Consider the following 25,344-nt stretch of genomic DNA (forward strand, 5'->3'; position numbering starts at 1 on the left):
TTATACAGGAGGATACACTGTATATAGAGGTGTGTACATTATACAGGAGGATACACTGTATATATAGAGATGTACATTATACAGGAGGATACACTGTATATAGAGAGGTGTGTACATTATACAGGAGGATACACTGTATATATAGAGGTGTGCATGTTATACAGAAGGATACACTGTATATATAGAGGTGTGTACATTATACAGGAGGATACACTGTATATATAGGGATGTGTACATTATACAGGAGGATACACTGTATATATAGAGGTGTGTACATTATACAGGAGGATACACTGTATATATAGAGGTGTACATTATACAGGAGGATACACTGTATATATAGAGGTGTACATTATACAGGAGGATACACTGTATATATAGAGGTGTACATTATACAGGAGGATACACTGTATATATAGAGGTGTGTACATTATACAGGAGGATACACTGTATATAGAGAGGTGTGTACATTATACAGGAGGATACACTGTATATATAGAGGTGTGTACATTATACAGGAGGATACACTGTATATATAGGGATGTGTACATTATACAGGAGGATACACTGTATATATAGAGGTGTGTACATTATACAGGAGGATACACTGTATATAGAGGTGTGTACATTATACAGGAGGATACACTGTATATATAGAGATGTACATTATACAGGAGGATACACTGTATATAGAGATGTGTACATTATACAGGAGGATACACTGTATATATAGAGATGTGTACATTATACAGGAGGATACACTGTATATATAGAGATGTGTACATTATACAGGAGGATACACTGTATATATAGAGATGTACATTATACAGGAGGATACACTGTATATAGAGATGTGTACATTATACAGGAGGATACACTGTATATATAGAGGTGTGTACATTATACAGGAGGATACACTGTATATATAGAGATGTACATTATACAGGAGGATACACTGTATATATAGAGATGTACATTATACAGGAGGATACACTGTATATATAGAGGTGTGTACATTATACAGGAGGATACACTGTGTATATAGAGGTGTACATTATACAGGAGGATACACTGTATATATAGAGGTGTGTATATTATACAGGAGGATACACTGTATATATAGAGGTGTGTATGTTATACAGGAGGATACACTGTATATATAGAGGTGTACATTATACAGGAGGATACACTGTATATATAGAGGTGTACATCATACAGGAGGATACACTGTATATATAGAGATGTGTACATTATACAGGAGGATACACTGTATATATAGAGATGTGTACATTATACAGGAGGATACACTGTATATATAGAGATGTGTACATTATACAGGATACACTGTATATATAGGGATGTACATTATACAGGAGGATACACTGTATATATAGAGGTGTACATTATACAGGAGGATACACTGTATATATAGAGGTGTGTATATTATACAGGAGGATACACTGTATATATAGAGATGTGTACATTATACAGGAGGATACACTGTATATATAGAGATGTGTACATTATACAGGAGGATACACTGTGTATATATAGAGGTGTGTACATTATACAGGAGGATACACTGTATATATAGAGGTGTGTACATTATACAGGAGGATACACTGTATATAGAGAGGTGTACATTATACAGGAGGATACACTGTATATATAGGTGTGTACATTATACAGGATACACTGTATATATAGGTGTGTACATTATACAGGATACACTGTATATATAGAGATGTGTACATTATACAGGAGGATACACTGTATATATAGAGATGTGTACATTATACAGGAGGATACACTGTATATATAGAGATGTGTACATTATACAGGAGGATACACTGTGTATATATAGAGGTGTGTACATTATACAGGAGGATACACTGTATATATAGAGGTGTGTACATTATACAGGAGGATACACTGTATATAGAGAGGTGTGTACATTATACAGGAGGATACACTGTATATATAGAGGTGTGTACATTATACAGGAGGATACACTGTATATATAGAGATGTACATTATACAGGAGGATACACTGTATATAGAGGTGTGTACATTATACAGGAGGATACACTGTATATATAGAGATGTACATTATACAGGAGGATACACTGTATATAGAGAGGTGTGTACATTATACAGGAGGATACACTGTATATATAGAGGTGTGCATGTTATACAGAAGGATACACTGTATATATAGAGGTGTGTACATTATACAGGAGGATACACTGTATATATAGGGATGTGTACATTATACAGGAGGATACACTGTATATATAGAGGTGTGTACATTATACAGGAGGATACACTGTATATATAGAGGTGTACATTATACAGGAGGATACACTGTATATATAGAGGTGTACATTATACAGGAGGATACACTGTATATATAGAGGTGTACATTATACAGGAGGATACACTGTATATATAGAGGTGTGTACATTATACAGGAGGATACACTGTATATAGAGAGGTGTGTACATTATACAGGAGGATACACTGTATATATAGAGGTGTGTACATTATACAGGAGGATACACTGTATATATAGGGATGTGTACATTATACAGGAGGATACACTGTATATATAGAGGTGTGTACATTATACAGGAGGATACACTGTATATAGAGGTGTGTACATTATACAGGAGGATACACTGTATATATAGAGATGTACATTATACAGGAGGATACACTGTATATAGAGATGTGTACATTATACAGGAGGATACACTGTATATATAGAGATGTGTACATTATACAGGAGGATACACTGTATATATAGAGATGTGTACATTATACAGGAGGATACACTGTATATATAGAGATGTACATTATACAGGAGGATACACTGTATATAGAGATGTGTACATTATACAGGAGGATACACTGTATATATAGAGGTGTGTACATTATACAGGAGGATACACTGTATATATAGAGATGTACATTATACAGGAGGATACACTGTATATATAGAGATGTACATTATACAGGAGGATACACTGTATATATAGAGGTGTGTACATTATACAGGAGGATACACTGTATATATAGAGGTGTGTACATTATACAGGAGGATACACTGTATATATAGAGATGTACATTATACAGGAGGATACACTGTATATATAGAGGTGTGTACATTATACAGGAGGATACACTGTATATATAGAGGTGTGTACATTATACAGGAGGATACACTGTATATATAGAGGTGTGTACATTATACAGGAGGATACACTGTATATATAGAGGTGTGTACATTATACAGGAGGATACACTGTATATATAGAGGTGTGTACATTATACAGGAGGATACACTGTATATATAGAGGTGTACATTATACAGGAGGATACACTGTATATAGAGAGATGTACATTATACAGGAGGATACACTGTATATAGAGATGTGTACATTATACAGGAGGATACACTGTATATATAGAGGTGTGTACATTATACAGGAGGATACACTGTATATATAGAGGTGTGTACATTATACAGGAGGATACACTGTATATATAGAGATGTACATTATACAGGAGGATACACTGTATATATAGAGGTGTGTACATTATACAGGAGGATACACTGTATATATAGAGATGTACATTATACAGGAGGATACACTGTATATATAGAGGTGTGTATATTATACAGGAGGATACACTGTATATAGAGAGGTGTACATTATACAGGAGGATACACTGTATATATAGAGATGTACATTATACAGGAGGATACACTGTATATATAGAGATGTGTACATTATACAGGAGGATACACTGTGTATATATAGAGATGTGTACATTATACAGGAGGATACACTGTATATATAGAGGTGAGTACATTATACAGGAGGATACACTGTATATATAGAGATGTACATTATACAGGAGGATACACTGTATATATAGAGGTGAGTACATTATACAGGAGGATACACTGTATATATAGGGATGTGTACATTATACAGGAGGATACACTATATATAGAGAGGTGTGTACATTATACAGGAGGATACACTGTATATAGAGGTGTGTACATTATACAGGAGGATACACTGTATATAGAGATGTGTACATTATACAGGAGGATACACTGTATATATAGAGGTGTTCATTATACAGGAGGATACACTGTATATATAGAGAGGTACATTATACAGGAGGATACACTGTATATATAGGGATGTGTACATTATACAGGAGGATACACTGTATATATAGAGATGTGTACATTATACAGGAGGATACACTGTATATATAAAGGTGTGTATATTATACAGGAGGATACACTGTATATATATATATAGAGGTGTGTACATTATACAGGAGGATACACTGTATATATAGAGGTGTGTATATTATACAGGAGGATACATTGTATATAGAGAGGTGTGTATATTATACAGGAGGATACACTGTATATAGAGATGTGTACATTATACAGGAGGATACACTGTATATATAGAGGTGTGTACATTATACAGGAGGATACACTGTATATATAGAGATGTGTACATTATACAGGAGGATACACTGTATATAGAGGTGTGTACATTATACAGGAGGATACATTGTATATATAGAGGTGTGTACATTATACAGGAGGATACACTGTATATATAGAGATGTGTACATTATACAGGAGGATACACTGTATATAGAGGTGTGTACATTATACAGGAGGATACACTGTATATAGAGATGTGTACATTATACAGGAGGATACACTGTATATATAGAGATGTACATTATACAGGAGGATACACTGTATATATAGAGATGTGTACATTATACAGGAGGATACACTGTATATATAGAGGTGTGTACATTATACAGGAGGATACACTGTATATAGAGAGGTGTGTATATTATACAGGAGGATACACTGTATATATAGGGATGTGTACATTATACAGGAGGATACACTGTATATATAGAGATGTGTACATTATACAGGAGGATACACTGTATATATAGAGGTGTGTACATTATACAGGAGGATACACTGTATATATAGAGGTGTGTATATTATACAGGAGGATACACTGTATATAGAGAGGTGTGTACATTATACAGGAGGATACACTGTATATATAGAGATGTACATTATACAGGAGGATACACTGTATATATAGAGATGTGTACATTATACAGGAGGATACACTGTGTATATATAGAGGTGTGTACATTATACAGGAGGATACACTGTATATATAGAGGTGTGTACATTATACAGGAGGATACACTGTATATAGAGAGGTGTGTACATTATACAGGAGGATACACTGTATATATAGAGGTGTGTACATTATACAGGAGGATACACTGTATATATAGAGATGTACATTATACAGGAGGATACACTGTATATAGAGAGGTGTGTACATTATACAGGAGGATACACTGTATATATAGAGGTGTGCATGTTATACAGAAGGATACACTGTATATATAGAGGTGTGTACATTATACAGGAGGATACACTGTATATATAGGGATGTGTACATTATACAGGAGGATACACTGTATATATAGAGGTGTGTACATTATACAGGAGGATACACTGTATATATAGAGGTGTACATTATACAGGAGGATACACTGTATATATAGAGGTGTACATTATACAGGAGGATACACTGTATATATAGAGGTGTACATTATACAGGAGGATACACTGTATATATAGAGGTGTGTATGTTATACAGAGGATACACTGTATATATAGAGGTGTGTACATTATACAGGAGGATACACTGTATATATAGGGATGTGTACATTATACAGGAGGATACACTGTATATATAGAGGTGTGTACATTATACAGGAGGATACACTGTATATAGAGGTGTGTACATTATACAGGAGGATACACTGTATATATAGAGATGTACATTATACAGGAGGATACACTGTATATAGAGATGTGTACATTATACAGGAGGATACACTGTATATATAGAGATGTGTACATTATACAGGAGGATACACTGTATATATAGAGATGTACATTATACAGGAGGATACACTGTATATAGAGATGTGTACATTATACAGGAGGATACACTGTATATATAGAGGTGTGTACATTATACAGGAGGATACACTGTATATATAGAGGTGTGTACATTATACAGGAGGATACACTGTATATATAGAGGTGTGTACATTATACAGGAGGATACACTGTATATATAGGGATGTGTACATTATACAGGAGGATACACTGTATATAGAGGTGTGTACATTATACAGGAGGATACACTGTATATAGAGAGGTGTGTATATTATACAGGAGGATACACTGTATATATAGAGATGTACATTATACAGGAGGATACACTGTATATATAGAGATGTACATTATACAGGAGGATACACTGTATATATAGAGGTGTGTACATTATACAGGAGGATACACTGTATATATAGAGGTGTGTACATTATACAGGAGGATACACTGTATATATAGAGATGTACATTATACAGGAGGATACACTGTATATATAGAGGTGTGTACATTATACAGGAGGATACACTGTATATATAGAGGTGTGTACATTATACAGGAGGATACACTGTATATATAGAGGTGTGTACATTATACAGGAGGATACACTGTATATATAGAGGTGTGTACATTATACAGGAGGATACACTGTATATATAGAGGTGTACATTATACAGGAGGATACACTGTATATAGAGAGATGTACATTATACAGGAGGATACACTGTATATATAGAGGTGTGTATATTTACAGGAGGATACACTGTATATATAGAGGTGTGTACATTATACAGGAGGATACACTGTATATATAGAGATGTGTACATTATACAGGAGGATACACTGTATATATAGAGGTGTGTACATTATACAGGAGGATACACTGTATATATAGAGATGTACATTATACAGGAGGATACACTGTATATATAGAGGTGTACATTATACAGGAGGATACACTGTATATAGAGAGATGTACATTATACAGGAGGATACACTGTATATAGAGATGTGTACATTATACAGGAGGATACACTGTATATATAGAGATGTACATTATACAGGAGGATACACTGTATATATAGAGAGGTGTGTACATTATACAGGAGGATACACTGTATATAGAGATGTGTACATTATACAGGAGGATACACTGTATATATAGAGGTGTACATTATACAGGAGGATACACTGTATATATAGAGGTGTACATTATACAGGAGGATACACTGTATATATAGAGGTGTGTACATTATACAGGAGGATACACTGTGTATATAGAGGTGTACATTATACAGGAGGATACACTGTATATATAGAGGTGTGTACATTATACAGGAGGATACACTGTATATAGAGAGGTGTGTACATTATACAGGAGGATACACTGTATATATAGAGATGTACATTATACAGGAGGATACACTGTATATAGAGAGGTGTGTACATTATACAGGAGGATACACTGTATATAGAGAGGTGTACATTATACAGGAGGATACACTGTATATATAGAGATGTACATTATACAGGAGGATACACTGTATACATAGAGATGTGTACATTATACAGGAGGATACACTGTGTATATATAGAGATGTGTACATTATACAGGAGGATACACTGTATATATAGAGGTGAGTACATTATACAGGAGGATACACTGTATATATAGAGATGTACATTATACAGGAGGATACACTGTATATATAGAGATGTGTACATTATACAGGAGGATACACTGTATATATAGAGATGTGTATATTATACAGGAGGATACACTGTATATATAGAGATGTGTACATTATACAGGAGGATACACTGTATATATAGAGGTGTGTACATTATACAGGAGGATACACTGTATATATAGAGGTGTGTACATTATACAGGAGGATACACTGTATATATAGAGATGTACATTATACAGGAGGATACACTGTATATATAGAGGTGAGTACATTATACAGGAGGATACACTGTATATATAGAGGTGTGTACATTATACAGGAGGATACACTGTATATATAGAGGTGTGTACATTATACAGGAGGATACACTGTATATATAGAGATGTACATTATACAGGAGGATACACTGTATATATAGAGATGTGTACATTATACAGGAGGATACACTGTATATATAGAGGTGTGTACATTATACAGGAGGATACACTGTATATATAGAGATGTACATTATACAGGAGGATACACTGTATATATAGAGATGTACATTATACAGGAGGATACACTGTATATATATAGAGATGTGTACATTATACAGGAGGATACACTGTATATATAGAGGTGTGTACATTATACAGGAGGATACACTGTATATATAGAGGTGTGTACATTATACAGGAGGATACACTGTGTATATATAGAGGTGTGTACATTATACAGGAGGATACACTGTATATATAGAGATGTACATTATACAGGAGGATACACTGTATATATAGAGGTGTGTACATTATACAGGAGGATACACTGTATATATAGAGGTGTGTACATTATACAGAAGGATACACTGTATATATAGAGATGTGTACATTATACAGGAGGATACACTGTATATATAGAGGTGTTCATTATACAGGAGGATACACTGTATATATAGAGAGGTACATTATACAGGAGGATACACTGTATATATAGGGATGTGTACATTATACAGGAGGATACACTGTATATATAGAGGTGTGTACATTATACAGGAGGATACACTGTATATATAGAGGTGTACATTATACAGGAGGATACACTGTATATATAGAGGTGTGTATATTATACAGGAGGATACACTGTATATATAGAGGTGTACATTATACAGGAGGATACACTGTATATATAGAGGTGTGTATATTATACAGGAGGATACATTGTATATATAGAGGTGTGTATATTATACAGGAGGATACATTGTATATAGAGAGGTGTGTATATTATACAGGAGGATACACTGTATATATAGGGATGTACATTATACAGGAGGATACATTGTATATATAGAGGTGTGTACATTATACAGGAGGATACACTGTATATATAGAGGTGTGTACATTATACAGGAGGATACACTGTATATATAGAGATGTGTACATTATACAGGAGGATACACTGTATATAGAGGTGTGTACATTATACAGGAGGATACACTGTATATAGAGATGTGTACATTATACAGGAGGATACACTGTATATATAGAGATGTACATTATACAGGAGGATACACTGTATATATAGAGATGTGTACATTATACAGGAGGATACACTGTATATATAGAGGTGTGTACATTATACAGGAGGATACACTGTATATAGAGAGGTGTGTACATTATACAGGAGGATACACTGTATATATAGAGAGGTACATTATACAGGAGGATACACTGTATATATAGAGGTGTGTATATTATACAGGAGGATACACTGTATATATAGAGGTGTGTACATTATACAGGAGAATACACTGTATATATAGAGGTGTGTACATTATACAGGAGGATACACTGTATATATAGAGAGGTGTGTATATTATACAGGAGGATACACTGTATATATAGGGATGTGTACATTATACAGGAGGATACACTGTATATATAGAGGTGTGTACATTATACAGGAGGATACACTGTATATATAGAGATGTGTACATTATACAGGAGGATACACTGTATATATAGAGGTGTGTACATTATACAGGAGGATACACTGTATATATAGAGGTGTGTATATTATACGGGAGGATACACTGTATATATAGAGGTGTGTACATTATACAGGAGGATACACTGTATATATAGAGATGTGTACATTATACAGGAGGATACACTGTATATATAGAGGTGTGTACATTATACAGGAGGATACACTGTATATATAGAGGTGTGTATATTATACAGGAGGATACACTGTATATAGAGAGGTGTGTACATTATACAGGAGGATACACTGTATATATAGAGATGTACATTATACAGGAGGATACACTGTATATATAGAGATGTGTACATTATACAGGAGGATACACTGTATATATAGAGGTGTGTATATTATACAGGAGGATACACTGTATATATATATATATATATAGAGGTGTGTACATTATACAGGAGGATACACTGTATATATAGAGGTGTGTATATTATACAGGAGGATACATTGTATATAGAGAGGTGTGTATATTATACAGGAGGATACACTGTATATATAGGGATGTGTACATTATACAGGAGGATACACTGTATATATAGAGATGTGTACATTATACAGGAGGATACACTGTATATATAGAGGTGTGTACATTATACAGGAGGATACACTGTATATATAGGGATGTACATTATACAGGAGGATACACTGTATATAGAGGTGTGTACATTATACAGGAGGATACACTGTATATAGAGATGTGTACATTATACAGGAGGATACACTGTATATATAGAGATGTACATTATACAGGAGGATACACTGTATATATAGAGATGTGTACATTATACAGGAGGATACACTGTATATATAGAGGTGTGTACATTATACAGGAGGATACACTGTATATAGAGAGGTGTGTATATTATACAGGAGGATACACTGTATATATAGGGATGTGTACATTATACAGGAGGATACACTGTATATATAGAGATGTGTACATTATACAGGAGGATACACTGTATATATAGAGGTGTGTACATTATACAGGAGGATACACTGTATATATAGAGATGTACATTATACAGGAGGATACACTGTATATATAGAGATGTACATTATACAGGAGGATACACTGTATATATAGGGATGTGTACATTATACAGGAGGATACACTGTATATATAGAGATGTACATTATACAGGAGGATACACTGTATATAGAGAGGTGTGTATATTATACAGGAGGATACACTGTATATATAGAGGTGTGTACATTATACAGGAGGATACACTGTATATATAGAGATGTACATTATACAGGAGGATACACTGTATATAGAGAGGTGTACATTATACAGGAGGATACACTGTATATATAGAGATGTACATTATACAGGAGGATACACTGTATATATAGAGATGTGTACATTATACAGGAGGATACACTGTGTATATATAGAGATGTGTACATTATACAGGAGGATACACTGTATATATAGAGGTGTGTACATTATACAGGAGGATACACTGTATATATAGAGATGTACATTATACAGGAGGATACACTGTATATAGAGAGGTGTGTATATTATACAGGAGGATACACTGTATATATAGAGGTGTGTACATTATACAGGAGGATACACTGTATATAGAGAGGTGTGTACATTATACAGGAGGATACACTGTATATAGATAGGTGTGTATATTATACAGGAGGATACACTGTATATAGAGAGGTGTGTACATTATACAGGAGGATACACTGTATATATAGAGGTGTGTACATTATACAGGAGGATACACTGTATATAGAGGTGTGTACATTATACAGGAGGATACACTGTATATATAGAGATGTACATTATACAGGAGGATACACTGTATATATAGAGATGTACATTATACAGGAGGATACACTGTATATATAGAGGTGTACATTATACAGGAGGATACACTGTATATAGAGAGGTGTGTACATTATACAGGAGGATACACTGTATATATAGAGGTGTGTATATTATACAGGAGGATACACTGTATATATAGAGATGTGTACATTATACAGGAGGATACACTGTATATATAGGGATGTACATTATACAGGAGGATACACTGTATATATAGAGATGTGTACATTATACAGGAGGATACACTGTATATATAGGGATGTACATTATACAGGAGGATACACTGTATATATAGAGATGTGTACATTATACAGGAGGATACACTGTATATATAGAGATGTACATTATACAGGAGGATACACTGTATATATAGAGGTGTGTACATTATACAGGAGGATACACTGTATATAGAGAGGTGTGTACATTATACAGGAGGATACACTGTATATATAGAGATGTACATTATACAGGAGGATACACTGTATATATAGAGGTGTGTACATTATACAGGAGGATACACTGTATATATAGGGATGTACATTATACAGGAGGATACACTGTATATATAGAGATGTGTACATTATACAGGAGGATACACTGTATATATAGAGATGTGTATGTTATACAGGAGGATACACTGTATATATAGAGGTGTGTACGTTATACAGGAGGATACACTGTATATAGAGAGGTGTGTACATTATACAGGAGGGTACACTGTATATATAGAGGTGTGTACATTATACAGGAGGGTACACTGTATATATAGAGGTGTGTACATTATACAGGAGGATACACTGTATATATAGAGGTGTGTACATTATACAGGAGGATACACTGTATATATAGAGATGTGTACATTATACAGGAGGATACACTGTATATATAGAGATGTGTACATTATACAGGAGGGTACACTGTATATATAGAGGTGTGTACATTATACAGGAGGATACACTGTATATATAGAGGTGTGTACATTATACAGGAGGATACACTGTATATATAGAGATGTGTACATTATACAGGAGAATACACTGTATATATAGAGGTGTGTACATTATACAGGAGGATACACTGTATATATAGAGGTGTGTACATTATACAGGAGGATACACTGTATATATAGAGGTGTACATTATACAGGAGAATACACTGTATATAGAGAGATGTGTACATTATACAGGAGGATACACTGTATATATAGAGGTGTGTACATTATACAGGAGGATACACTGTATATATAGAGAGGTGTACATTATACAGGAGGATACACTGTATATATAGAGAGGTGTGTACATTATACAGGAGAATACACTGTATATATAGAGATGTGTACATTATACAGGAGGATACACTGTATATATAGAGAGGTGTACATTATACAGGAGGATACACTGTGTATATATAGAGATGTGTACATTATACAGGAGGATACACTGTATATATAGAGGTGTGTACATTATACAGGAGGATACACTGTATATATAGAGATGTACATTATACAGGAGGATACACTGTATATATAGAGATGTACATTATACAGGAGGATACACTGTATATATAGAGATGTACATTATACAGGAGGATACACTGTATATATAGAGGTGTGTACATTATACAGGAGGATACACTGTATATATAGAGGTGTGTACATTATACAGGATACACTGTATATATAGGGATGTGTATATTATACAGGAGGATACACTGTATATATAGAGATGTACATTATACAGGATACACTGTATATATAGGGATGTGTACATTATACAGGAGAATACACTGTATATATAGAGATGTACATTATACAGGAGGATACACTGTATATATAGAGGTGTGTACATTATACAGGAGGATACAATGTATATAGAGATGTGTACATTATACAGGAGGATACACTGTATATATAGAGATGTGTACATTATACAGGAGGATACACTGTATATATAGAGGTGTGTACATTATACAGGAGGATACAATGTATATAGAGATGTGTACATTATACAGGAGGATACACTATATATAGAGATGTGTACATTATACAGGAGGATACACTGTATATAGAGAGGTGTGTATGTTATACAGGAGGATACACTGTATATATAGAGGTGTGTACATTATACAGGAGGATACACTGTATATATAGAGGTGTACATTATACAGGAGGATACCCTGTATATATAGAGGTGTGTACATTATACAGGAGGATACACTGTATATAGAGAGGTGTGTATATTATACAGGAGGATACACTGTATATATAGAGGTGTGTACATTATACAGGAGGATACACTGTATATAGAGAGGTGTGTATATTATACAGGAGGATACACTGTATATAGAGGTGTGTACATCATACAGGAGGATACACTGTATATAGAGAGGTGTGTACATTATACAGGAGGATACACTGTATATATAGAGAGGTACATTATACAGGAGGATACACTGTATATATAGAGATGTGTACATTATACAGGATACACTGTATATATAGAGATGTGTACATTATACAGGAGGATACACTGTATATATAGGTGTGTACATTATACAGGATACACTGTATATATAGAGATGTGTACATTATACAGGATACACTGTATATAGAGAGGTGTGTACATTATACAGGAGGATACACTGTATATAGAGAGGTGTGTACATTATACAGGAGGATACACTGTATATATAGAGGTGTACATCATACAGGAGGATACACTGTATATAGAGAGGTGTGTACATTATACAGGATACACTGTATATATAGAGGTGTGTACATTATACAGGATACACTGTATATATAGGGATGTGTATATTATACAGGAGGATACACTGTATATATAGAGATGTACATTATACAGGAGGATACACTGTATATATAGAGATGTGTACATTATACAGGAGGATACACTGTATATAGAGAGGTGTGTACATCATACAGGAGGATACACTGTATATAGAGAGGTGTGTACATTATACAGGAGGATACACTGTATATATAGAGAGGTACATTATACAGGAGGATACACTGTATATATAGAGATGTGTATATTATACAGGAGGATACACTGTATATATAGAGATGTACATTATACAGGAGGATACACTGTGTATATATAGAGGTGTGTACATTATACAGGAGGATACACTGTATATATAGAGGTGTGTACATTATACAGGATACACTGTATATAGAGAGGTGTGTACATCATACAGGAGGATACACTGTATATAGAGAGGTGTGTACATTATACAGGAGGATACACTGTATATATAGAGAGGTACATTATACAGGAGGATACACTGTATATATAGAGATGTGTATATTATACAGGAGGATACACTGTATATATAGAGATGTGTACATTATACAGGAGGATACACTGTATATATAGAGATGTGTACATTATACAGGAGGATACACTGTATATAGAGAGGTGTGTACATCATACAGGAGGATACACTGTATATAGAGAGGTGTGTACATTATACAGGAGGATACACTGTATATATAGAGAGGTACATTATACAGGAGGATACACTGTATATATAGAGATGTGTATATTATACAGGAGGATACACTGTATATATAGAGATGTGTACATTATACAGGAGGATACACTGTATATATAGAGGTGTGTACATTATACAGGAGGATACACTGTATATATAGAGATGTACATTATACAGGAGGATACACTGTATATATAGAGGTGTACATTATACAGGAGGATACACTGTATATATAGAGGTGTGTACATTATACAGGAGGATACACTGTATATATAGGTGTGTACATTATACAGGATACACTGTATATATAGAGATGTGTACATTATACAGGAGGATACACTGTATATATAGAGGTGTGTACATTATACAGGATACACTGTATATATAGAGATGTGTACATTATACAGGAGGATACACTGTATATATAGAGGTGTGTACATTATACAGGATACACTGTATATAGAGATGTGTACATTATACAGGAGAATACACTGTATATAGAGATGTGTACATTATACAGGAGGATACACTGTATATAGAGATGTGTACATTATACAGGAGGATACACTGTATATATAGAGATGTACATTATACAGGAGGATACACTGTATATATAGGTGTGTACATTATACAGGATACACTGTATATATAGGTGTGTACATTATACAGGATACACTGTATATAGAGATGTGTACATTATACAGGAGGATACACTGTATATATAGAGGTGTGTACATTATACAGGATACACTGTATATAGAGATGTGTACATTATACAGGAGAATACACTGTATATAGAGATGTGTACATTATACAGGAGGATACACTGTATATAGAGATGTGTACATTATACAGGAGGATACACTGTATATATAGAGATGTACATTATACAGGAGGATACACTGTATATATAGGTGTGTACATTATACAGGATACACTGTATATATAGGTGTGTACATTATACAGGATACACTGTATATATAGAGATGTGTACATTATACAGGAGGATACACTGTATATATAGGTGTGTACATTATACAGGATACACTGTATATATAGGTGTGTACATTATACAGGATACACTGTATATATAGGTGTGTACATTATACAGGATACACTGTATATATAGAGATGTACATTATACAGGAGGATACACTGTATATATAGGGATGTGTACATTATACAGGAGGATACACTGTATATATAGAGGTGTGTACATTATACAGGAGAATACACTGTATATATAGAGGTGTGTACATTATACAGGAGGATACACTGTATATATAGAGGTGTGTACATTATACAGGAGAATACACTGTATATATAGAGGTGTGTACATTATACAGGAGAATACACTGTATATATAGAGGTGTGTACATTATACAGGAGGATACACTGTATATATAGGTGTGTACATTATACAGGATACACTGTATATATAGGTGTGTACATTATACAGGATACACTGTATATATAGAGATGTGTACATTATACAGGAGGATACACTGTATATATAGGTGTGTACATTATACAGGATACACTGTATATATAGAGGTGTGTACATTATACAGGATACACTGTATATATAGAGATGTACATTATACAGGAGGATACACTGTATATATAGAGGTGTGTACATTATACAGGAGGATACACTGTATATATAGAGATGTGTACATTATACAGGAGGATACACTGTGTATATATAGAGGTGTGTACATTATACAGGAGGATACACTGTATATATAGGTGTGTACATTATACAGGATACACTGTATATATAGGTGTGTACATTATACAGGATACACTGTATATATAGAGATGTACATTATACAGGAGGATACACTGTATATATAGAGGTGTGTACATTATACAGGAGGATACACTGTATATATAGAGATGTGTACATTATACAGCGGGGATAGGTGGTATATACAGACAGGCATATATACTATACAGAGAGATGATGACATGATAGGATGATATAATACGCTGTATACATTGAGTAGCCGCTGTTATACACGGGGTTACACGCACAGGATGTAGTGTCGGCTGCCGCGATCTCAGGTTTCGTTTCTCTGGATGTTTACTCCACAGCGCTGGGGTCCTTACCGCCTCCCGACGAAAGCCAATGACGTCATTTCCTACCGGCCCCGCCCCCAGGCGCAGAACATTGACGTCAGAGGCTGTCCACATCGCGCCTGCTGTAAAAATAATAATGATAAAATTGTAGAAAATGATAATATAACAGGAAGAGCCATAGCGAAGGAACACGACGCTGCATGCAATACACGATTTACTGTATAAAGATAGTGATGTCTCTATGCAAAATAGGTAATGGACACCGAATTACATATCACATGAATTTCCCACTCCATATATTACAATTATTAGCTCATATACTATATACAGACAGTACTGGTCACTATATACAGATACTAGACTCATATGTATTACAGTTATTACCTCATTCTATATACAGACAGTACTGGTCACTATATACAGATACTAGACTCCATATATCACAATTATTACCTCATATACTATATACAGACAGTACTGGTCACTATATACAGATACTAGACTCCATATATCACAGATTACCTCATATACTATATACAGACAGCACTGGTCACTATATACAGATACTAGACTCCATATATCACAATTATTAACTCATATACTATATACAGACAGTACTGGTCACTATATACAGATACTAGACTCCATATATCACAGATTACCTCATATACTATATACAGACAGTACTGGTCACTATATACAGATACTAGACTCCATATACCACAATTATTAGCTCATATACTATATACAGACAGTACTGGTCACTATATACAGATACTAGACACCATATATCACAATTATTACCTCATATACTATATACAGACAGTACTGGTCACTATATACAGATACTAGACTCCATATATCACAATTATTACCTCATATACTATATACAGACAGTACTGGTCACTATATACAGATACTAGACTCCATATATCACAATTATTACCTCATATACTATATATAGACAGTACTGGTCACTATATATAGATACTAGACTCCATATATCACAATTATTACCTCATATACTATATACAGACAGTACTGGTCACTATATACAGGTACTAGACGCCATATATCACAATTATTACCTCATATACTATATACAGACAGTACTGGTCACTATATATAGATACTAGACTCCATATACCACAAGTATTACCTCATATACTATATACATACAGTACTGGTCACTATATACAGATACTAGACTCCATATACCACAATTATTACCTCATATACTATATACAGACAGTACTGGTCACTATATACAGATACTAGACTCCATATATCACAATTATTACCTCATATACTATATACAGACAGTACTGGTCACTATATACAGATACTAGACGCCATATATCACAATTATTACCTCATATACTATATACAGACAGTACTGGTCACTATATACAGATACTAGACGCCATATATCACAATTATTACCTCATATACTATATACAGACAGCACTGGTCACTATATACAGATACTAGACTCCATATATCACAATTATTACCTCATATACTATATACAGACACAACTGGTCACTATATACAGAAACTAGACGCCATATATCACAATTATTACCTCATATTCTATATACAGACAGTACTGGTCACTATATACAGATACTAGACTCCATATATCACAATTATTACCTCATACATTATACAGACAGTACTGGTCACTATATACAGATACTAGACGCCATATATCACAATTATTACCTCATTCTATATACAGACAGTACTGGTCACTATATACAGAAACTAGACGCCATATATCAAAATTATTAGCTCATATACTATATACAGACAGTACTGGTCACTATATATAGATACTAGACGCCATATATCACAATTATTAGCTCATATACTATATACAGACAGTACTGGTCACTATATACAGATACTAGACTCCATATACCACAATTATTACCTCATATACTATATACAGACAGAACTGGTCACTATATACAGATACTAGACTCCATATATCACAATTATTACGTCATATACATTATACAGACAGTACTGGTAACTATATACAGATACTAGACTCCATATGTCACAATTATTAACTCATATACTATATACAGACCGTACTGGTCACTATATACAGATACTAGACTCCATATATCACAATTATTACCTCATATACTATATACAGACATTACTGGTCACTATATATAGATACTAGACTCCATATATCACAATTATTACCTAATATACTATATACAGACAGTACTGGTCACTATATACAGATACTAGACTCCATATACCACAATTATTACCTCAAATACATTATACAGACAGTACTGGTCACTATATACAGATACTAGATGCCATATATCACAATTATTACCTCATATACTATATACAGACAGTACTGGTCACTATATATAGATACTAGACTCCATATATCACAATTATTACCTCATATACTATATACAGACAGTACTGGTCACTATATATAGATACTAGATGCCATATATCACAATTATTTCCTCATATACATTATACAGACAGTACTGGTCACTATACATAGATACTAGATGCTATATATATCACAATTATTACCTCATATACTATATACAGACAACTGGTCACTATATACAGATACTAGACTCCATATATCACAATTATTACCTCATATACTATATACAGACAGTACTGGTCACTATATATAGATACTAGATGCCATATGACAATTATTACCTCATACTATATACAGACAGTACTGGTCACTATATACAGATACTAGACTCCATATATCACAATTATTACCTCATATACTATATACAGACAACTGGTCACTATATACAGATACTAGACTCCATATATCACAATTATTACCTCATACATTATACAGACAGTACTGGTCACTATATACAGATACTAGACTCCATATATCACAATTATTACCTCATATACTATATACAGACAGAACTGGTCTATATATATAGATACTAGACTCCATATATCACAGTTATTACCCCATATACATTATACAGACATAACTGGTCACTATATACAGATACTAGACTCCATATATCACAGATTACCTCATATACATTATACAGACAGAACTGGTCACTATATACAGATACTAGACTCCATATATCACAGATTACCTCATATACATTATACAGACAGAACTGGTCACTATATACAGATACTAGACTCCATATATCACAGATTACCTCATATACAATATACAGACAGTACTGGTCACTATATACAGATACTAGACTCCATATATCACAGTTATTTCCTCATATACATTATACAGACAGAACTGGTCACTATATACAGATACTAGACTCCATATACCACAATTATTACCTCATATACAATATACAGACAGAACTAGTCACTATATACAGAAACTAGACTCCATATATCACAATTATTACCTCATATACTATATACAGACAGAACTGGTCACTATATACAGATACTAGACTCCATATACCACAATTATTACCTCATATACAATATACAGACAGTACTGGTCACTACATACAGATACTAGACTCCATATACCACAAGTATTACCTCATATACTATATACATACAGTACTGGTCACTATATACAGATACTAGACTCCATATACCACAATTATTACCTCATATACTATATACAGACAGAACTAGTCACTATATACAGAAACTAGACTCCATATATCACAATTATTACCTCATATACTATATACAGACAGAACTGGTCACTATATACAGATACTAGACTCCATATATCACAATTATTACCTCATATACTATATACAGACAGTACTGGTCACTTTATATAGATACTAGATGCCATATATCACAATTATTTCCTCATATACTATATACAGACAGTACTGGTCACTATATATAGATACTAGATGCCATATATCACAATTATTACCTCATATACTATATACAGACAGTACTGGTCACTATATACAGATACTAGACTCCATATATCACAGATTACCTCATATACTATATACAGACAGTACTGGTCACTATATATAGATACTAGATGCCATATATCACAATTATTACCTCATATACTATATACTGACAGTACTGGTCACTATACATAGATACTAGATGCTATATATATCACAATTATTACCTCATATACTATATACAGACAGAACTGGTCACTATATACAGATACTAGACTCCATATGTCACAATTATTTCCTCATATACATTATACAGACAGAACTGGTTACTATATATAGATACTAGATGTCATGTATCACAATTATTTCCTCATATACTATATACAGACAGTACTGGTCACTATACAGAGATACTAGACGCTTTATATATCACAATTATTACCTCATATACTATATACAGACAGAACTGGTCACTATATACAGATACTAGACTCCATATACCACAATTATTACCTCATATACTATATACAGACAGAACTAGGCACTATATACAGATACTAGACTCCATATATCGCAATTATTACCTCATATACTATATACAGACAGTACTGGTCACTATATATAGATACTAGATGCCATATATCACAATTATTACCTCATATATTATATACAGACAGTACTGGTCACTATACATAGATACCAGACTCCATATATCACAATTATTACCTCATATACTATATACAGACAGTACTGGTCACTATATACAGATACTAGACTCTATATACCACAATTATTACCTCATATACTATATACAGACAGCACTGGTCACTATACATAGATACTAGACTCCATATATATCACAATTATTACCTCATATACTATAAACAGACAGAACTGGTCACTATATGTCACGGTGCGGGTTAGTGGACCCACTAGGCCGTACCGCGGTAGCGGGGAGGCAGCTGGCCAAACAACAGGAAACCCCAGAAATACAATGTCCCGCACAAGGGTACCTGGATAGTCCAGATGGTGGCCGCAACTCTGGCACAGATGAGATGGGTGCAGCAAATAACCCCAAACGTGGCGGATGACACAGGTGCCGCAGGTTGCGCCAGACGTGGCGGATTCCTCCGGACGTGGCAGATAACACAGGACGTGGCGGATTCCTCCGGACGTGGCAGATGACAGAACGTGGCGGATTCCTCCGGACGTGGCATATGACACAGGACGTGGCGGATTCTTCCGGACGTGGCAGATGACACAGGACGTGGCACGACCAGATACTAAAGGCACAGCACGGGAAACAGGAACAGGGAAAAAGGCACGGGTGACAACTGGAACGGGAAACACTAAGGGACCATTTGCAAGACAGACTGGGAAAACGAACAACGCTCAGGCAAGGATTAGAAGGCCTGGGGCCTTCTTATAGACCTGGAAATCGTGGCAGTTGATGACGACTTCCTATTTGCGTGCGCTGGCCCTTTAAGGCCGGGCACGAGCGTGCGCGTGCACCCTACGGGACACAGAACGGAGAGGAAGTGAGCGCTGGCGTCTCCTAGGAAGGAGATGGGGACCAGCGCTCACGGATCCATTGCGTCAGGAGGTGAGTAAACCGCGGCCATGGACGCTACACTATATATAGATACTAGACTCCATATATCACAATTATTACCTCGTATATTATACACTGACAGTACTGGTCACTATATATAGATACTATATGTGTAAAGGATCTGCCAGACACAGCTTCTGTGTCGACGCCCGTGGGTAATCAGTCTGCACCTGCTCCTAAGTCTGAGAGAGTGACACAATCTTCTACCAGTCAGGCTGGGAGGCTGAGGAGTGGGAGAGCCCATCACAGCCTGGCCAGACGGAGCTAGCTCCCGCCCTCTGTCTATTTATACCTGCATTTCCTGCTCCTCCTTTGCCTGTGATTCTTTTCTGTTTCCTGGCTCTGCTGCTCCTGCTATGATTATTGACCTTGCTTCATTTTTGACCCTGGCTTTACTGACTACGCTCCTGCTCTGCGATTTGTACCTCGTGCACTCCTGGTTTGACTCGGCTCGTTCACTACTCTTGTTGCTCACTGTGTTGCCGTGGGCAACTGCCCCATTTCCTTTAGCTTCTGTGTACCCTTGTTTGTTTGTCTGTCGTGCACTTATTGAGCGTAGGGACCGTCGCCCAGTTGTACGCCGTCGCCTAGGACGGGCCGTTGCAAGTAGGCAGGGACTGAGTGGCGGGTAGATTAGGGCTCACCTGTCTGTCTCCCTACCCCGTCATTACATAATCACAGGCCCATATACCTTTTCTACCCTGGTCCCTGACACAACTATGGACCCCCTTGAGACCCTGGCTCAGCAAATGCAGGGCCTCTCCCTACAGGTCCAAGCCCTGGCTCAGAAGGGCAACCAGCATGATGCTACCCTGGTAGTGCCCCCCACCTCACCTCTTGAACCACACCTCAAGTTGCCTGACCGGTTCTCTGGGGACCGGAAGACTTTTTTCTCCTTTTGGGAGAGTTGTAGGCTCTATTTCCGTTTAAAGCCCCACTCCTCGGGTTCTGAGAGCCAGTGAGTGGGTATAATTATGTCCCGGCTCCAGGACGTGCCCCAAGAATGGGCCTTCTCCTTGGCTCCTGACACCCCTGAACTTTCCTCTCTTGATCTTTTTTTTCCGCTCTCGGGCTCATATATGACGAGACTGACAAGACTGCCTTTGCCGAGAGTCAGCTGGTGACCTTACGTCAGGGTGAGAGACCCGTTGAGGAGTACTGTTCTGACTTTAGGAAGTGGTGTGTAGCTTCTCGGTGGAATAACCCTGCCTTGAGGTGCCAGTTTAGATTAGGTCTGTCGAACGCCCTGAAAGACCTGTTAGTTAGCTATCCCTCTTCTGACTCCCAAGATCAGGTTATAGCTTTAGCGGTACGTCTTGACCGACGTCTCAGGGAACGACGACTGGAACGTTTTTGTGCCTTCCCCTCTGACCCCCCCCCCCATGATGGCTCCCGAGGTTCCGTTGCTTCATTCTTCTACGGAAAACTCGGATGAACATATGCAACTCGGGGCCTCCGTCTCTCCCCAACAAAGTAGAAAGTTCCGCAGGAAGAATGGTCTCTGCTTCTACTGTGGGGATGACAAGCATCAAGTGAACAACTGTCCTAGGCGTAAGAATATAACAGCCGGAAGAACTTCCGCGCCTAAGTGACCATCGGGGAGGTCATTTGGGCGCACAGGTATTTCCCGTATATATGAAACCTAATAAGATCTTGCTTCCCTGTCAGGTCTCTTTTGAGGGTAGGTCTGCCACCGGCAGTGCCTTCGTGGATTCAGGGTCTTCTGCTAATATTATGTCTGTGGAATTTGCTATGTCTCTAGCTATGCCATTGATTGACTTGCCTAAACCTGTCCCGGTAGTGGGTATCGACTCCACTCCTCTTGCTAATGGTTATTTTACACAGCATACCCGTTTTTGAACTCCTTGTTGGCTCCATGCATTTGGAGCAGTGCTTTGTACTGGTGATGCAGGGATTGTCGTCCGATTTGGTTTTAGGCCTTCCCTGGTTGCAGATGCATAATCCCACGTTTAACTGGAATACTGGGGATCTTACCAAATGGGGTAATGAATGCATGACGTCATGTTTTTCTGTTAATTCTATTTCTCCCCCTGAGGTGGTGAACACGCTACCTGAGTTTGTTCAGGACTTCGCTGATGTTTTTTCTAAAGAGGCCTCCGAAGTGTTACCTCCTCATAGAGAATTCGATTGCGCAATCGATTTGGTACCAGGAGCTAAGCACCCTAAGGGTAGGATATTAAATCTCTCTTGTCCCGAACGTGAAGCCATGAGAGAGTATATCCAGGAATGCCTGGCCAAGGGTTACATTTGCCCCTCTACTTCTCCGGTAGGTGCTGGCTTCTTCGTAGGGAAGAAGGATGGTGGTCTTAGGCCGTGCATTGACTACCGAAACTTAATAAGGTCACTGTAAGGAACCAGTATCCCCTTCCTTTGATTCCTGATCTCTTCAATCAGGTTCAGGTGGCCCAATGGTTCTCTAAGTTTGATCTATGGGGGGCTTATAACCTTATCCGCATCAAAGAGGGGGATGACTGGAAGACTGCGTTTAACACGCCCGAAGGTCATTTCGAATACCTCGTCATGCCCTTTGGGTTGTGTAATACTCCCGCGGTCTTCCAGAATTTCATAAATGAGATTTTAAGAGACTACCTGGGGGTATTTCT

At 35.9% G+C, this 25,344-nt stretch overlaps 1 protein-coding gene across 2 annotated transcripts in view; it reads right to left on the reverse strand.

Annotated features, from left to right (window-relative positions):
* CMTR1 (cap methyltransferase 1) overlaps positions 1-17,260 on the reverse strand; it is a 58,341-nt gene extending 41,081 nt beyond the window's left edge. The window contains exon 1 of one of the 2 annotated variants that reach the window (XM_075863507.1): positions 17,168-17,260. The gene's annotated coding sequence lies outside the window, so the exon portion shown is untranslated. Of the gene's footprint in view, positions 1-17,130 lie in introns of both variants that reach the window. The other variant, XM_075863509.1, reaches the window with a different exon arrangement.
* Between the last annotated feature and the right edge of the window lie 8,084 nt (positions 17,261-25,344).

Source organism: Rhinoderma darwinii, chromosome 4 (assembly GCF_050947455.1).
Source record: "Rhinoderma darwinii isolate aRhiDar2 chromosome 4, aRhiDar2.hap1, whole genome shotgun sequence".
NCBI classification, from domain to species: Eukaryota; Metazoa; Chordata; class Amphibia; order Anura; family Rhinodermatidae; genus Rhinoderma; species Rhinoderma darwinii.